Below are 19106 nucleotides of genomic sequence, written 5' to 3'. Positions count from 1 at the left end.
CTACCAGGGGCTGTGAAGGGGAGATGTTGGTCAAAGAGTACAAAGTTTCAGTTAGATAAGAGGAATACATTTTGGACGCTTATTCCAAAATAAGTATTGGACTTATGTCACCAATGGACCACATTGTGACTATGGTTAGTAATAATGCAATATATACTTGCAAATTGCTAAAAGAGTAGATCTTACATGTTATCATACCATAAAAAAATAAATATGAGGGATAAAGGATATGTTAATTAGCTTGATTTAATTATTGTACAATATATACAGATATCAAAACATTTCATTTTATACCATAAATATATATAATTTTTTTTGTTAATTAAGCCTTGGTAAAGCTGGAAATAAAGTAATAAACTGGACAAATGAAACTTTTGTTAAACATACTTGAAATTGGTGACCTAAATTTGCCAAAAGTTTGAGAAATATTATTCTACGTAATTATATTAATTAAATAGCGTATATGATAATGTGTCCCTGATGTTTTAGTAGAACTTGTAACCAAAAATCAGTACAGACTACTTTCCCCTCTCTCCAGGGCCCAATTATATAATGTATTCTTTTTCTAAGTCAGTGAATAAAATGTTGACAACTTGGAGACAAACAGTAAGAGAGGTTTCTCAACAAAGTATCCTCTTTCTACAACATTGAGTAGCAATCAGATATCACCCATTCTGATTTTTCAGCATTCTGAGAGTGAACATTTTCTACTCTGAGTTTCAAAAGTCTGAGCAGGACTGGAGAATATGTGATCTTGTCAATCATCCAGCCCCCAGCTATCTTGTTAGGAGGTAGATAAAAAGGTTCATCGACAGTCATGCTGCATAGACATAACATTGTCATTTCTTTCTTCCATGAGGTGACTTTCCTTCATTCACATCCAGTGACAATGATGACATCATTTGGGAGGTAGAAGTGGCTGATTTTTTTCTCAGATGAAGCCATTATACAGCAGCAATCATGTAAAAATGTTCATGACATAATGAAAAACATATAAGGAAACACATGCTCACATTTTGTTTCTTGTTATGACTTAAATATATGATCTCAATGAAATGAAACAAACTAAGCTTGCTGTGCGATGCACCCCACATAACAGTTTAATCAGGTTTGTTTGTTCTCAGATGAAAGAAGCATTGTCACATAGCAAACGACCAAAAAAGCAGTTTTGACCTGCTGAAGCAGTTTTCCACAACAGTCCTTGTGAACCGAGGCATCTGAATCCCAGTGCCTCCTTAACGGTTTGGAAGTTTCATGGTATTATCAAATTTATGTCTCTAAGACAGTCTTATGTCTCCAAGAGAGACTCCAAGAGAGTCTGTTGTGACATACTGTATTCGATTCGATTCCTGATATTGGTGATTTGAATCTTCTCTTTTCTTCTGTGTTAATTCTTGGTAGAAGTTTGTCAATTATATTGATCATTTTGAAGGACAATTCTATATGTGTCATTACTGATTGGAGACTTTTTTTTTTTTTTGAGACGGAGTTTTGCTCTTGTCACCTAGGCTGGAGTGCAATGGCATAATCTCGGCTCACTGCAACCTCCACCACCTTGGTTCAAGCAATTCTCCTGCCTCAGCTTCCCAAGTAGCTGAGATTACTGGCACCAGCCACCACGCCCAACTAATTTTTTTTTTTTTTTTTTTTTTTTTGCATTTTTAGTAGAGACGGGGTTTCACCATGTTGACTAGGCTGGTCTTGAACTCCTGACCTCAGGTAATCCACCTGCCTCGGCCCCCCAAAGTGCTGGGATTACAGGCATGAGCCACCATACCCAGCCCTGAGAGACTGTCTTTTCTAATGTATACATTTAGTACTCTAAATGTCCCTCTTGACAGTGTTTTAACTATGTTCCACAATTTTTTATTATGATAAAATATATATAACATAAAATTTACCATTGTAACAATTTTTAAGTGCACAGTTCTGTGGCATTAACTACACTCACATACATCTTTTCTGAAACTAACCCCATCATCTATCTCCAGAAAATTTTCATCTTCTTAAACTGAAACTACATACCTGTTAAAACACTAACTGCCCATTCTCCCTCCATCCAAACCCTGGACACCACCATTCTACTTTCCATCTCCGTGAATTTGACTATTGTAGGTACCTCACATAAATGGAATAATACAATATTTGTCCTTTTGTGACTGGCTTATTTCACTTAGCATGTCTTTATGGTTCATCCATGTTGTAGTAAGTGTCAGAATTTTCTGCCTTCTTAAATATGAACAATATTCCATTGTATATGCCACATTTTGTTTATCCACTCATCTGTCAGTGGGCGCTTGAGTTGCTTCCACATTTTGGCTCTTGTGACTAATGCTGTGGTGAACATCGGTGTACACATATCCATAAAAGTCCTTGCTTTCAATTCTTTTGTATATATGCCCAGAAATTGAATTGTTGTATCATATTATAATTCTGTGTTTACTATTTTGAGGAGCACCCATATTATTTTCCACAGTAGCTACACCATTTTACATTCCCACTAGCAAGGCACAAAGCTTCCAATTTCTTCATATCCTCTTCAACACTTGTTATCTTCTATTTGTTTCATAATAGCCATCCCAATGGGTGTGAAATGATATCTCATTTTGGTTTTGATTTTGATTTCCCTAATGATTAGCGACATTGAGTAGATTCTCATATGCTTCTTTGGCCCTCTTTGTATGTTCTTTGGAGAGACATCTATTTTGCCCATTTTTAATTGGGCCGTGTGTTGATTGTTGAGTTTGTCCCATAAATTGTAATGTATTGATTGTAATTTAATTTTGTCTGTTTCATGTAATTTTTAATTTACCTTGAGATTCCTTCTTTGACCCATAGATTGTTTAGAAATAATATTGTTTAGTTTCCAACTGCTTGGAGATTTTCCTGTTATCTTTCTGTTATAGACTTCAAGTTTGCATCCATGTGGTAGGTGAACACACTGTATACTTTTAATACTTTTAAATTTGATGAGATGTATGTGTGTGTGTGCGTATGTGTGTGTGTGCGTATGTCTGGGTTATAACCTATAGTGTTGTAAGTTCCATGGACGCTTAAAAATAAATGTGTTTAGATTTTATTGAATATAATGTCCAGTATCTTATAAATGATCATTACACACTGTTGATTGGTGGTAGTATTCAGTTATTTTATATCCTTCTCAATTTTCTGTCCATGTGTTTTAATAATCGTTAATAGAAAGGTAGTGAAATCTTCAACTATAATTGTGGATTTGTCTATTTCTCCTTTCAGTTCTGTGAGTTTCTTGACATATTTAGCTGCTCTGTTTTTCAATGCCTTTAGGATTGCTAGGCCTTCTAGATGGATTAATCTTTATCATTATATAATATCCCTTTCTGTCTCAGATAATTTTCTTTGTTCCGAAGCATAGTAATACAGTCGTTCCTGTTTTCCTTTAATTAATGTTTGCATGATATATCTTTTTCTATCCTTCTACTTTTAACTTGCGTGTATTGTTATATTTAAAGTGAGTTTCTTGTAGACAACATATAATTGAAAAGTTATTTAATTCACTCTGCCAATCTCTCTCCTTTAATTGGTATATTTAGACCACCTACATTTTATGTAACTACTAATATGCTGTAGCTTAAGTTTGCCATTTTTTTCTCTGTTTAAATTTCTCTTTCTAAGTTTTCTTCTGCTTTGCCTTTCTGTGGGATAATAGAATATTTCTTAAAATTCCATTTTGATTTATTTATAATTTTTAAATGTATATATTTGCATAGCTATTTTGTCTATTGTTCTAGGTATTATATTACATACACATAATTTATCACAGTCTACCAGTGTTATCATTTTATTGGTTCTAGTGAAGTATAAAAACCTTACCACCTTTTACATCCCTCTACCCTCCTCGGTTATAATATAACTGTCTTCAGTATTTCCTCCACATACATTTAAAACCATACCAGGCAGTATTATAATGTTTGCTTCCACTATCAAATATAATTTAGAACATGCAAAGGAGAAAGGAATTCTATGTGTTTACCCACATTTTTGTTCAGAGTGTTCTCTTCCCTTCCTGATGTTCTAAGTTTCTTTCTTTTATCCCATCTCTTTTCTGTCCAGAGAATTTCCTTTAGCCAGTTGTTGGTGTGTATCTGTTGGTGACAAATTCTCTTAGCTGGTCGTCGTCTGAGAATGTCTTGATTCCTCTTCATTTCTGAAGAATGTTTTCATTGAATTTGGTATTGTGGGTGACAATTCTTTTCTTTCAGCACTTGGCGTCTCTTCTGTTCTACTGCTTTCAATATTTTCTTTAGTTTTCAGTTGTTTGACTATGATAATTCAATGTGCGTTTCATTGGGTTTATTCTGTTCAAGATTTGCTCAGCTTCCTGAATCGGTAGGTTTAAATCTTTTGCTGAATTTCAGAAGTTTTTAGCCATTATTCCTTTGAGTCTTTTTCAGCCTGCCTGCTTTCTTCTCTCCTTCCTGGACTCAAATGTTAGGTCTTCTGTTACAGTTCCACAGGTTGCTAAGGCCCTGTTCATTTTTTTGTTTCAGTCTATTTTCTCTCTATTGTTCACACTGGGAAATTTCTATTGTTTTAACACCCAGTTCACTTATTCTTTTCTCTTTCCCTTTCATATCGTATTATCATTGAGCCCATTCTCTGAGTTTTTATACTTCAGTTATTCTTTCAGTTTTAAAAACTTTATTGGGTCTTTTTTATGTCTTTTATTTTTTAATGTTTGAATACTTTTACATGTTATTTTTAAACTAACAATTGTATATATTTATGGGGTGCAATGTGATGTTTTGGTATAGGCATACATCACACAAAGATTAAATCAAGTTAATTAACATATTCATTACATCATCTTTTTATAGTGAGAAAGTATAAATCTACTCTTTTAGCAATTTTGAGATACATCTTTTACTTCTTTGCTGAAATTTTCTATTTATTTGCTGATACTTTCTATGATTTTGTTTTAAGCATGTCCATAATTGGTTTCATTTGCCTTGTTATTATTTTTAATATTTTGAGATTCAGGAGGTTTTAATCTTTCTAGTGATAGCTCCAGCTGAATTTCAGTGTTGGACATTTTTCTTCGTCCACCTTTGCTTGCCTTAAAACTCTGTGGTAGGTAGGTGTAAGGCAGATCCCAGTGGAGGTATGGTACCAGAACCCATTGATTTATATCATTTCGTCACAGTTACATTGAAGTTTCAGCTTTCTTTCTAAGTAATGTTTAGGGTATAACTGTGTGATGTGAGGCTATTTTGTGTATTTTGTGAAAGAAATCTTAGAAGATTATTTACTATCAGTTCATACAGTCTACAGCTACCTGAAAGACAAGTTTATTTATTAAGCAAAAAAAAAAAAAAAAAATACAGTTGTGACTTTCTCAACCACTTACATTCTTACTTCTAAATTCCTGAATGACCCAATCTCACTTAGGAAATGATTGTGTCATTCAAACTTTGAAATAAACTTTGCAAGTAATTTTGGGGATTGCCTTCCCAGATTCTGTAATTTTCTAATAAATGGGAATATTGGCTGGGACATGACTGGGTTCTCAATGGTGAGAGATACTGAATCTAAGTTAAAATGAGTAATGGGAATTCTATAACTTATAGAAGGAGGCGGTCACAGAGTCCTTGTCTCTAATTTGAGTCATATAATTACTTAATTTTCAAGTCATCAAGGTCATTTGATCAAATCATTGTCTGTTAAGGTTCTTTTCTATTCTGAATTCTTATAGTCTTCTAATTTAACGTTAATACATTTCCTTAATAGTAACAATAACTACCTTGGAAATACAAAGGAATGAAATTTTTATATACAATTAAAACAACTAAGCAAGAAATGTATGGAAACTCTATTATAGGGAGTACCAAAACTCTAACCGAAATTACAAAGTATTTCAGGGAGTCCCTGTGTGTGAAGAATAAATTTCACAAAGATGACAATTCTTCCTTAATAATTTTTGGTTTCATATTCTCAATATCCAAAACTGCATATAGATACATTTGAAAATAGCTAAGATAATTCTGGAGAGAAAGGCAGATTGAATAGGTAAGTCAACATTTTTGACAGACTAAGTGATACTTGTACTACCAAATACTTTATCACAATATATAATCCTAAGAAATGGGCTGCAAGCAGAAGAATTAAATGTCAGAGAAGTAGAAGAAAACTGAATTGAGAAAGGATAAGTAAAATACGTTAAAAATAGGGGCCGGGCGCGGTGGCTCAAGCCTGTAATCCCAGCACTTTGGGAGGCCGAGGCGGGCGGATCACGAGGTCAGGAGATGGAGACCATCCTGGCTAACACGGTGAAACCCCGTCTCTACTAAAAAAAAAATACAAAAAACTAGCCGGGCGAGGTGGCGGGCGCCTGTAGTCCCAGCTACTCGGAGGCTGAGGCAGGAGAATGGCGGTAAACCCGGGAGGCGGAGCTTGCAGTGAGCTGAGATCCGGCCACTGTACTCCAGCCCGGGCGACAGAGCGAGACTCGGTCTCAAAATAAATAAATAAATAGGATACTGAAAATATTTGTCAAGATTATTAATATCAATGTGTTAATCAGGTAAGGCTGGCATATAAAATACCACAGACTGGGTGGCTTCAACAACAGACATTTCTTTTTGCACAGTTCTGGAGGCTGGGAAGTCCAAGATCAAGGTGCTGGCTGACTCAGTTCCTGGTGAGGGCTCTCTTCCTGGCTTGTAGTTGGCTGTCTTCTCTCTGAGTTCTTACATGATAGAGAGAGAGAGAGCTCTTGTATCTTTTATTTTTGTTTTAAGGGCACCAACCCTATCAAATTAGAGCCCTACCATTATAACCTCATTTAACCTTAATTACTTCCTTATACACCCTGTCTCCAAATACAGCCACATTAGGGGCTAGGACTTTAACATACGACCTGTCATGGAGGGGACATAATTCATTTATAACAACCAGGTAGTGTGAAGAATTAGTAGTAAGAGTCCAAAGCACATTAAATTGAAAAAAAAAAAGTTGATTTTAATATAAATTAAAATTATCTCAATTCCAGTAAATCAACAGGTAAATCTGAGATAAAAATGTGTCTGTGGCTCTTTTTTTTTTTTTTTTTTTTTCATTAGAGCACATATGATCCCACTATCTTCGAGATTATTACCTTAAAATTATTCTGGTCTCTCTTTGCACATATATCTCTGCATATAACTAAAACATTCATCAAATACAATAAACTATTAGTCTTCTTCTGCCACCTGCCATATTATTTGTTCCTTGAATGGATGAAGACGGAGAGGCATTGAGGGATACAGGAGGATGGCAGGTAGCCCTGGCTCTAGCTGTGAAGAAAGCATACCCACAGAGAAATGCTGAGTTATCCAGGTTGTTTTTCTCCAAAGTTTCCAAGCTAAATTATGAGTAATAAAACTCTATTTTAAACTGATTTCCCATTCTCCTCAATCTTCCTCTTCCTCTCACAAGGATTCAGTACATAGGTCATAATTGTGTTTCTCAATCCAGCTTTATCTGCTTCTGGTGGTTCATGGAAACTCCTCTGGGCCCCTTCCCAATGGTGGACACACATCCCTAGCTCTCAGAATAATTTTTACGTGTTATCTTTAACTGCCTTCATTAGTATTTTACTGGAAAAGGTACTGATAACTTTAAAGTATAAGCTGCAATTTAATTTCTATTTAAAATTCTTATTAAAGCTCTTAAATAAAAGAAAAATTCTCACACGACTTGACCTTGCTTATTCATTATTTCTCTCTTAAGTCAGACCAACAGCAGCCTCTTAATTTGCATTGCTGTATTGTTCCTTTTTGATCTCTATCATCATGTCAGTCATTATGCAATGGTTCCCAGGCTATTAAGTTCACAGAATAGAACAAAAGAATGACCTCATAGTCATTTCTTATTTTTCTCACACTCGTCTTCTCGTTCGATAACCTTTCAGAACTATCTGCCCTTGACACACTTTAATACAAGGTAAATTTTAATGAGCAATTAATCATTTTTGCTCAGCTCCCCATTTGCCCTGCACATTAATTTTCTGTCAAGAATTTGCCTATAGTATCTTCACTTAAAACCTCGTCTCTCTTCTCTTTTATTATGTCTGGACTTGGTCAAAATTTAAATTTATAAAATCGCCAAACAGTTGAGATAAGCAGTTCTCAAAAAACAAGACACACACACACAAACAACTTTCATCCCACTGGTTTGCTCACCTGAGATCAGGCTAACAATAAACTTTTCCTCCTAAGTGTTTTTTGTTTGTTTGTTTGTTTGTTTTGTAACCCTTTAAACTAAAGTCAACAAACCAGACTGGTTGAGTGGCACTGCAATATAGTAGGAAAGAAAAATGCATGACAATCTGATAGATATGAAATGGAATCTTGCCTTTCTCACTTCACTTAAACCTCTATTATCTTCAAACTTGAGTTTCCTCTTGTCATATGGAATCATTGTGAGAATAAACTCTATTATGTGTGCCAAGTACCTAACATAAGGTTGGCTTCTTGCCCTTCTCCTTAATGCATAGTAAGTTTGTATAGGATACTTTGGGAAGGTAACTTACTGTGCCTGTCCTGTCTGTGTCTATAGTAGAAACTAAGTATAATGTCTAATCTAATTGTTTTAAATATGGTGAGGTTGGGTACAAGATTGACTGGAACTCAACCCCCAAGAATAGATGGGGAGAAGGATGAAATAAGAACACGTAAGAAGCTGGAGGTATGGAACACTCATGAAGGCATAGTGGTTAAGTTATTTAAAGTTTACTGGAAGTATCCAATGCAGATGCAGAGGGATTAGTATTAGGGCCAGTGTTGATATCTGTGTATCTGGATTATCAAGTGGGCTGATAATAGATAACCTTCATTTTACACTTTCTATATGCCAGTAACAGTTCTAAGTACAGTAGACATTTAGGTAGCAATCATTAATTAAATCACAGCAGGCCACAGCTACAGGCTTCCTGCTGATAAGTCCCTTCAAAGCTGGAAGTTAATTAATGAGTTGACCCAACAGAGGCATTTCAGTATCCTAGGGAGAGTTCTAGCAAGAATACAGCAGTTATGATGTGCGTTTGGTCATGAATGGTTTTCAGTTTCAACAGAGAAAAAGAAAACCAGGTTTGAGGAGGAAGGAAGATAGCCTACAGGCAGCAAGTGTAGATTTACCCAGAAAGGTGGTTACTGAATCCAGGATAGCAGGCTTAGCTCCGATTTTCCCCAGTTAGAGAACTGTCATGGCACAGTCTTCATCAATGAATACATTATTGTCATAAATTCATTGTCTTGGCACTGCTCAATACTGAGAACTATATAGGAATAAGTTAACAAATGGAATCAGCCTTTTCCAAAGAGTGGATGGGGAAAATAGAGGCCCATAGACATGGGCAATTTAAAAAATGATTAATATAGGTCAGAAATATGCAGATGTCATATTATTTTACATTAACTCTGTAAAATTCAGTCTATCGCATGTTGACTAGGTTTTAATACACTACACTCTATCAAGTGTAGCATATTCCTGACATTTGTGGGGCAAACAACCTAATCACATTAGTGAACTGTGGTTATCATCTTTTGTTTTGTTTTGTTTTGAGACAGAGTCTCACTCTGTCACCCAGGCTGGAGTGAAGTGGTGCAGTCTTGGCTCACTGCAAGTTCTACCTCCCAGGTTCATGCCATTATCCTGCCTCAGCCTCCCGAGTAGCTGGGACTACAGGCGCCCACCACCATGCCCGGCTAATTTTTTGTATTTTTAGTAGAGATGGGATTTCACCGTGTTAACCAGGATAGTCTCAGTCTCCTGACTTCATGATCTACCCACCTCAGCCTCCCAAAGTGCTGGGATTACAGGTGTGAGCCACCACACCCGGCCGGTTATCATCTTTTAAATCACTGGGATCCTATCACAGTGCCTCCAACAGCAGACTACTCATGACTTGCCTCAAAATTGTTTGGGAATGCTTTTTTAACCTATGAGTTCTGAATCCCTTCTTCAGAGTAACTGAATACAAATCTCTTGGGATGGGCCTGGAAATGTGAATTTTTAGAAAGAGCTTCAGATGATTCATTTGCACACGCTAGTTTGAAAACCACTGTTTGATTACCTCTGTGAATCAAACTGTTTTAATTTTCACTGCTCCTTTCCAGACCTTGCCCCAAGTATATATCATTTTCACAGTATTTTAACCGTAGTAGAGATATACACTTATACTCTGCTTAAATGATTCATAAGAATGTTCTTGTTGCTACAGTCTTTTTTATAGTCATTTTTAATGGCTACATATTATTTTATTGTGATATGGACCATATTATGTTACTCAATTAATCACTTACAATTCTTTTGCCGCAGATATTATTCTTTGTCTGCTTTTGGATTATTTAAGTATGATAGGGTCCCAGAAAATAGGCTTATCGGGTCAAAGATTTGGCCCATATTTTTAAAAAACTAAAATCAAATATAAGCACAATAGCAATTTTCACTTTACATTCACAAAATGAAGCATAAAATCTAAAGCACTTTAGCTTGAAAGACATTTGGCCAGAAGCAGAGGAGATGGGAACAGGGGAAAAACCATGTGGCATACATAACTTGGAAACTATATCAAAACAGAGAAGTTTTTTGCAGATGTCTATGTGTAGAGAGAATAGAACTGCTTTCTAGATGCTTTCTAGACATAAATAAAGTGTTTAAATAAATCTCAGGGATGGCACAATTTCCTAGAAGATATTTGTAATAATATCCCTTACTTCACCAAGCGATTGTTTCCCGTATTTTTATGTGGGACATATAAACCGAGAGACTAGGAACAATCTGGTTCCTGTAAGATTATAATCACATCCTTGCCTCTAGTATTGACCATACCAATCCACTCTCCTCTCTGTAGCCAGGATGATCTCTTTTAGTCATATGATCACCTTTGATCCTCATTCCACTGTCCCTTAGATAAAATACTGTGCACACATTTTAATATGCTTCCTCATGTGCAGGCAACTTTGCTTCAACCCTACAATAGGAATTTGGAGCTTGCTATGTAGAAGGCTTTCTGTTAGATCCTTCCTCCTACCTACTTGCTCTGTAGCTTTATTGAACTGCTTAAAATTACTCTTCCAATTTACCCTTGATAGATATGGAATAGCAATTTCTTTTCAACAATTTTATTACCAATTGTTCCCTCATGTCATTGTGCTTTTAAACTAATTATATTGGCGTTGAGATGTTTTCAAAGATTTATAGGTAAATTGTATTATTTTCCCCATGTGCTTTACTCCTTTATGTTTTTTGAGATTAGAAAGACATTCCTCAGCCAGGCGCGGTGGCTCACGCCTGTAATCCCAGCACTTTGTGAGGCTGAGGTGGGTGGACCACGCGGTCAAGAGATTGAGACCATCCTGGCCAACATGGTGAAACCCCGTCTCTACTAAAAATACAAAAATTAGCCGGACGTGGTGGCATGCTCCTGTAGTTCCAGCTACTTGAGAGGCTGAGGCAGGAGAATCACTTGAACCCGGGAGGCAGAGGTTGCAGTGAGCTGAGATATCGCCACTGCACTCCAGCCTGGTTACAGAGCGAGACTCCATCTCACAAAAAAAAAAAAAAAAAAAAGACATTCCTCAAATAAAGATAAGATAAATATGTATCTATATTTTATTCTATTACATTTAGTTGTCAGGTTTTTTTTTACTCAATTCTGTAATCTATCTGAAACTTTTTTGATGACATGATATGAGAAAATTATTTAAATTGTGTTTCCAAAAATTTTAATAAAATGTTCCAACACATTTTTTGTATAATCCAGTTTTTCTTCAGATTTTACAATGCCATTTCTACTATGTCCTCCTAGTTGCTTATGACAAAATTCAGGTTTCATTCTCAATTTTTTCTTTCCCTTTAGCATCTTGCCACAAACTCTCACCCAATTCTTAACCAAGCCCTTTTGTTTCTATCTCACTTCATCTCCCTCAACAACAGTTGACCCTAGTCAGTATCATTTCCCACGTGACCACTGTGGCGGGCCTCATAGGTGGTTCCCTGTCAACTTGTCTTCTCTAATGAATTTGCCACAGATCTGCCAAGGTGATAGTTTAAAAATCAAAGTCAAATTATGTCATATTTCCTTCCTACTTAAAACTCTTAAATGGCTTCAAATAAATCTTGGAATCAAAAACCAGATTCAGTCCCAGGGTATATAAAAGTCTATTAAAGTGTGAAAGGAAAATAAATCTCGGGGCCCTAAATCACTAAGCTAAAGGGAAAAGTCAAGCTGTGAACTGCTTAGGGCAAACCTGCCTTCCATTCTATCCAAAGTCACCCCTCTACTCACTGAGATAAACGCATATCTGAGTGCCTTCTTTGGAGAGGCTAATCAGAAACTCAAAAGAATGCAACCATTTGTCTCTCATCTACCTATGACCTGGAAGGCCCTCCTTGCTTTGAGTTGCCTGCCTTCACCTTGAGTTGTCTCACCTTTCTGCACTGAACCAGTGTACATCTTATGCATATTGATTGATGTCTCATGTCTCCTTAAAGTTTTAAAGCCAAGTTGTGCTCCTACCACCTTGGGTACATGTCATCAGGACCTCCTGAGGCTGTGTCATGGGTCTATGTCCTCAATATTGGCACAAGAAAGTTTCTAAATTAACTGAGACCTGTCTCAGATTTTTGTGGTCCACATGTTGGTAACCACAGAGAGATTCTAAGTGGAGATGCCCCTGACCATTGACAAATGTCCTTTTGGTGCTTGGTAGCAACATGAGCTTACTTTATGGCTCAAACCAATAGGATAATTTGCTGAGGTCTTGGAGCATCCCCACAGAGAATCCCTGACCTCCCAAAAGTTGGTAGAGATCTAAAGTTTATTTTGCTGTACAATTCCCTGCTCTCCACGCCCCCCCTTCCTTTTTATTAGAGTTTTGCTTGCTTCCAACAAGGAAGGCAAGATTTTCTGTTTCCAGGACGATGGAAGGCAGGCAACTCCCTTTACGGAGTTTGAGCTTGCTCCGAGCAGGAAAGACGAGTTTGAAGTTTTTTTTTTCCTGCTTCTAGGATGGTAGAAAGCAGTCTTCAGGCTGATATCCATCCCTGCATAAGTAACTGAATAGGGGTTTTGTCTTGGCTAAAGTTTAACAACCATCTGGTCTTAATTTATCTTTACCATTAGAACACTCAGTGATCATATTGTTGGGCTTTTGTTATTGCTGTTGTTTGTTCTGGTCTTTCTCCTATCAGATTTGACCAACTCTACCTGGCTTGGTCAAATCTGAGTGAGAATTCCAAATTATGGGTAACAAAGACTCTGTAAGTTGGCTAAAATTCCTCACAACTTCAAAAGAGGAAAAACAAAACAAACAAACAAAAAAAAAATGTGCTTGGTTTCTCCGTTTGCTTCCTGTCTTTAAAAAAAAGTTCTTTAATTTACTTTTCTCCCACCCTATACCTGCTTCCCGCTTTGCCATATGCAGTACCAAAAAATCCAGAGAAGGCTTCCAGTGACTTGAACCCCTTGAAAGAATTCAGAACAAAGGGTGACTCACCCATTTTGGGGTGTTCTGCTTTCTCTGTAAAGTTTCAAGAGTCATGGGAAGATTCTTCTTAGGTCTAAAGCTCTGTTTTCCAGTATTGTATGATCTGTCCTCTTCAGCTTTGGTGTACCAGAGATTACCTTGTACTGTGAGAGGATTTGACTTTGGCGTGTGTAATGGCAGATTAGAGCTACAGAGTTAGGGGTGGCAAAGCATAGTTTACAGGAAGTGGTCTTGGCTGTTGTTTTTTTCTCTCCTAGGAAGTTGTTGTTTAAGGATCCTAATTCTAGTTTGGAGATGCATTCTAACAGGTCTTCTCTATTGCTTTGTCTCCCAAAATCAATCTTGATTGAGCTTGCCTGTGTGCATTTGCATAAGGAACTGAACTATTGTTTTCATAGGTAAATGAGAGACTGATGTTTCTCAGCTCTGAAGAGAAAGGGCATTTGCTCCTCCCAGCTGAAAGGGACTCCTGGGTAACCAGGGGCCTTGTGGGAGTGTTGGGGGTGCTGACTCCCTGTGATGTGCAGGGAGCCATAGGGAAATCCCCAATAAAAATTAATTTAAAAAAAAAGACTTGTTCAGGAAACACATATAAGGATGGATTGCCCAACATTTTGAGCCCTCTCAGGGGTCATGGACCTCTGGAGAGAGAAACTGAGACATGTAACAAGGTGGAAATGACCCAGTGGTGACACACTGTGGAGTCCTGCTCACAAGCAGCAAACATCAATCCAGGATACAAAAATCCTAGACCACAGCTGAGTTCCTCCTTCTCAGAAAAAAAGTGGGAAACAAATAATCCAAGAATGAGGTGAAAACAAGGAGAACATCCCCTTCAAGCACTCTGTAGGTTTTATGGTACCTCTACTTGCCAGAGTTTATGAAAAATCTAAGTAATATGGTCTTTGTGCACATTTATATTAAGGTGAAAGAGTCCTATGGTCAACCTGCAGAGTACAGAATTTCTAAGTTCTTTTCTTCTTTATTTTCTTTTCTGCCTTCTTTGAATCTGTTATTTTTATATTAAGATAAAAATCACTAGATTCAACAGGTTCTTTTGTAAGCTGTTGAATTTGTATTTATCTCATGACCAAAGTACTGAAGTAAAAGCTACAGGATCTTTGTGTGTGTGTGTGTGTGTGTGTGTGTGTGTGTGTATTTAAAAGACCTTTATAATTTCCATAATTTTATGTTTAATTGGCAATTAAATCCATTTTAATTGGCTTATGAAAATAAAAGCACTTGAATCAAACACTTCATCAGGAAAAAAGAAAAAGCTAGTCTAATGCTTTTTCGGGTTTATGTAACTTAAGTAAAATAATAAATAAGCTGGCTTTATTAGAAATGTCTTAAGAATTGGCAACATAATTTTTTTGCATTTATTAAGCAATTTCATACGATCCCAGCCAAAAACTATAAGGTGTCAAAATTTGGCATAAGGGTTACCAACTATAAATCCAGCCCAAAACAGAATGATCTTTGCTTGCATAATCTTTAATAAATAAGACATTGGTTTAATAAAAATAGCTACATCTTGAATTTATTAAGATTAACATAATTTCTAATCTTGTGGCTTTAGGCATTCTAGTTCACGGGCAGTAAGGTTTGTTTTGGGAAGGGATTGTTATCATCTTTGTTTCAAACTAAACTATAAGCTAAGTTCCTCCAAAGCTAGTTCTGCCTATGCCCAGGGATGAACAAGGACAGTTTGGAGGTTATGTAAATGTAATGGGATGAATACATGTAAACAAACTCATCATAATTTAAAATATAAAGTTATATTAAGTTAAATAATAGATATTTCATTATATAGGTATTTTCCAATAAAAATGTATTCATAGGAAAACATTCTTTCTAAAAAACAAGTGTGTCCTTTTCAAAAAGGTGAATAGTTTTTGTCTAATTCAAAACTTATTTAAAGGTCATGTATAAAACAAGGTAAAAGAAACCAGGAAATAAGAGATATAAAGAAAGTTATAAAAATCGTTTTTTTGTTTTTTTTGTTTTTGGTAAGAAAGCTTAAAGAGAAATAATTTCATATGAGAAAGAATCCTGTATGGTACATTTAGTCCTAAAATAAAATGACTGATTGTTTAAGAGGGATATTCAGGACAAACCAGAAAGTTCAAGCATGTCATGAATGGTCTGTGTAAATCACAATAAGATGATTTATTAAATCACAATAATGTGATTTATTTAAAAAAACTTTTATATAATCAAGTTGTCTATTAATTAAAGGAAAATCATAGTGGTCTTTCTAGAGCTAAGCTTAATGTAAAAAACACATATACTAAATAATTGATTAGAACAATACAATTTTCTTTTTTTTTATTATACTTTATGTTCTAGGGTACATGTGCACAATGTGCAGGTTTGTTACATATGTATACATGTGCCATGTTGGTGTACTGCACCCATTAACTCATCATTTACATTAGGTATATCTCCTAATGCTATCCCTTCCCCCTCTCCACCCCACAATAGGCCCCGGTATGTGACATTCCCCTTCCTGTGTCCAAGTGTTCTCAAGAACAGTGAAATTTTCTTAAGGGATTGATTTACTCTTAAAAAATAATAAGAGATACTAATTTCTTAACTGAAAGTTCAACTTTTATTGCATCTCACAATTTTCAGTTTTCTCTCTCCTTTTAAAGGGTACAAAATAGTAACACTCTTCTTCAACTCATTTTCAGCTAAGCTTTTTTTCCTCAAGTTCTGTTTGTTGTGGCCTGATGCTAACAATGTTTTCTTAAAGGTTTAAAGAAAATGTTTTCTTCCAACATAATATTCTGTGCAGTGCAGAAGGTCTTTCCTTTTGCCTAACAGATTTTTCATTTTATTGCAACAATTCCTATGCCAATATTATTAAATTTTGGTTTGCTTAGGAAAAAAAAACTGAGATTTCAAGATTTTTTAAGAAATTAAGGCTATTATATCCTTGCATCTTTCTGTCTGCTCTTTCAAAGTACTTATGACATTAAGTTACAGGGCTTTGACTCCTGGGTCTAAAAAGGACACCACATCCTGCTAAATCTTAAATGCTGACAGCAACTAAAACTTCATCTTCAGGTCAGGTAGAAGATGCCAGTCAAAATATACTGCATTACTGAGAGATAGGACAAGAAATTAAAGCTATTCAAGTCCTCAAGGCCCAGGGACTATCATGGAAGAGGTGAGCATGTGAGATTGTAAGGGCCAACTTTGAGAGATAAAATAAATTCAGTTTATCTATTAATCATCAATGTCAAAGGCACACTGATGCAAGACTAGCATATGGGCCGCTGTGTCAGATTAACGAGGTTTTCTTAAGCATTAACTGACTCCTTAATAAAGGTTACAATGGATATAAAAGACTTATGGAAGTTACATCTTATAGTCAAGATTAAAAGTTTAAAGATTGTTTATAAAATTTTGAAAAACAAATTTAATTGGTTTCATACTGTTTTATTAGGACTTATTGTTTGGAAAATTAAGTCTTCTCTCTTAAAGAATGAAGATTTTTACCTTTTTTTGAAATCCTTTAATTATCACTTTGGTCAAATCAATGACTTATTTTACAATGACCTGTGATATCAAGTGTTTTAAACCTCTGATATTTGATAAACTTTCCAAAATCAAATTGTAGATTATGTCTTTCTCTGACCTAATTAATCCTTTAAGATATTAGATTCCCTAAGATCCAAAAATGGCATAATTTGGCTTACTCGTTATAAAAATTATGTAGGAAACACTGTCAAATATGGAATGGTGTTTCCTTTTCTTTGGGCTGTATTTGTATAAATATGTTATTGATATGTGTTCCAAAATTATGGGAAACTCCTATAATTCTTATGACTTGGTGTACATCATCAGTAATAATTATAATTGTTATGTTAAATTATTGTGCACCACAGAGGTAACAAATTTCCTTGTCAATGTGTCCTTAACTATGGCTGCCCTAAAACTTTTTGTCATCCTCGGACAATTGTTGTCTTGTTTTGATCCTCTTTAGAAGGTGGTTTTATAATCAGCTCTAAAACTCTAACAGGTGCTCTTGAATACAAGTTTCTAATAACTTTGGAGATTGTGATATCAGAATAGAAGAAAAACTTTTAGGACTAATGGAGAACTGAAATGTTGATGAATATCAAGCAGAACAGGAATTAGCTACATGGACAGAACTAATAAGACTGAAGTAATGTTTTTGACTTTTGCTTAAAACATTGCTGATCCTTTGTTTAGTTTTTTCAGAGTCAAGGAAATTTTTCTTTTGAGCTATTGAGAGGTTTTAACAATTTAGTATATTTCTATGAACAAAATTTAGAACACATGGATTTCTCCAGAATTTGGAAACTATTTGTGAGTATTCTTAACTTACGGCAATATCATTATTTGTGTAAGTGCAATAAGAATCTGTTTTCATTCTAAACAGGATACAATTGGAGAAACTGGTTATTTTACCAAGGCTTTGACTGGAATGGTGCACTTTCCTTTAAGGATCAAACATGACTTAAGGAGCCAGTAATAGCCCCTTGGGAAAACTGGTCTCATACGTTGTCTACACAGCTCCTGTCCAGGGTTCCTGACCTTTGATAAGTAACAAATGTCACTTTTTGGCAGGCCCAGGAGCTCCAAGTTTATCTCAGAACCTCAAGATGAGAGGAATTCACCCAACTCATAGGTATTCAATAGTACAAATCCATGGCTGGACTTGGCTTTATAAAAGTCTTATCTAAGTTTCCTTTTATGGAACAAAGTTCCATCAAAGCCAATTTAAAAGCTTATGTAAAAATATTATTCTTGCTGAACTATATACAAATAATCAGGCCAAGTATAATAAAGCAAATCAATCTTACCATGTTCTGTCTTTAATAAAAATGGGAAACTAGAGAGAGAAAAATTTTGTTTCAAAAACTATAGTACACCTGTTGTTAGATTCTAGCATTACCTAATGTTTTTCAATTTTTATTATTTTCTACAGGTTGGACTAAATTCTACTTTTTCTTGGCTACAAGTCTTCAAAAATAGTGTTTTCAAATTTTTGTCCTCTCCTCACCGATTTCTCCCATTTGAAGTCACTGAAAACTAAGCTGTGTTTTCATAAAGCCCTGTGAACTGAAGCCAGACAACTTAAACTTCAGAAGAAAATAACAGCAATCTATTTACATGCATAAGCCAGTCTCATACCTGCCTACTAATGTATGGACTTCAGAGTAGTGTGGCCTATATCATATTCTAGGATTGTTCTTTTGTTTGTTGTTGTTTTTCTCCCTTCCTATCCCTCTTTTCTCTTCACAGGACATGAGACTTCACAACCTGCTAAAAATGAACTTTCCTAATAACTTGGGACCTACTCGTCTGGGAATAAACCATCCTAGTCATGAGAGATAAGACAAAACCTGAGACCAGAGACTCATTTTTTCCTAATATGCTTTCTCCAAGAGATTTTAAAAAAGAAAAGTGAGGAAAATGTGAAAGGAAAATAAATCTTGGGGCCCCAAAATCACTACACAAACTTGCCTCCCATTCTATTCAAAGTCACCCTTCTGCTCAGGGACATAAATGCATATGATTGCCTCATTTGGAGAGGCTAATCAGAAACTCAAAAGAATGTAGCTATTT

The sequence above is a fragment of the Trachypithecus francoisi genome, unplaced genomic scaffold (genome assembly GCF_009764315.1).
Source record: "Trachypithecus francoisi isolate TF-2019V2 unplaced genomic scaffold, Tfra_2.0 Lachesis_group16, whole genome shotgun sequence".
NCBI classification, from domain to species: Eukaryota; Metazoa; Chordata; class Mammalia; order Primates; family Cercopithecidae; genus Trachypithecus; species Trachypithecus francoisi.
This window is presented reverse-complemented; position numbering follows the sequence as displayed.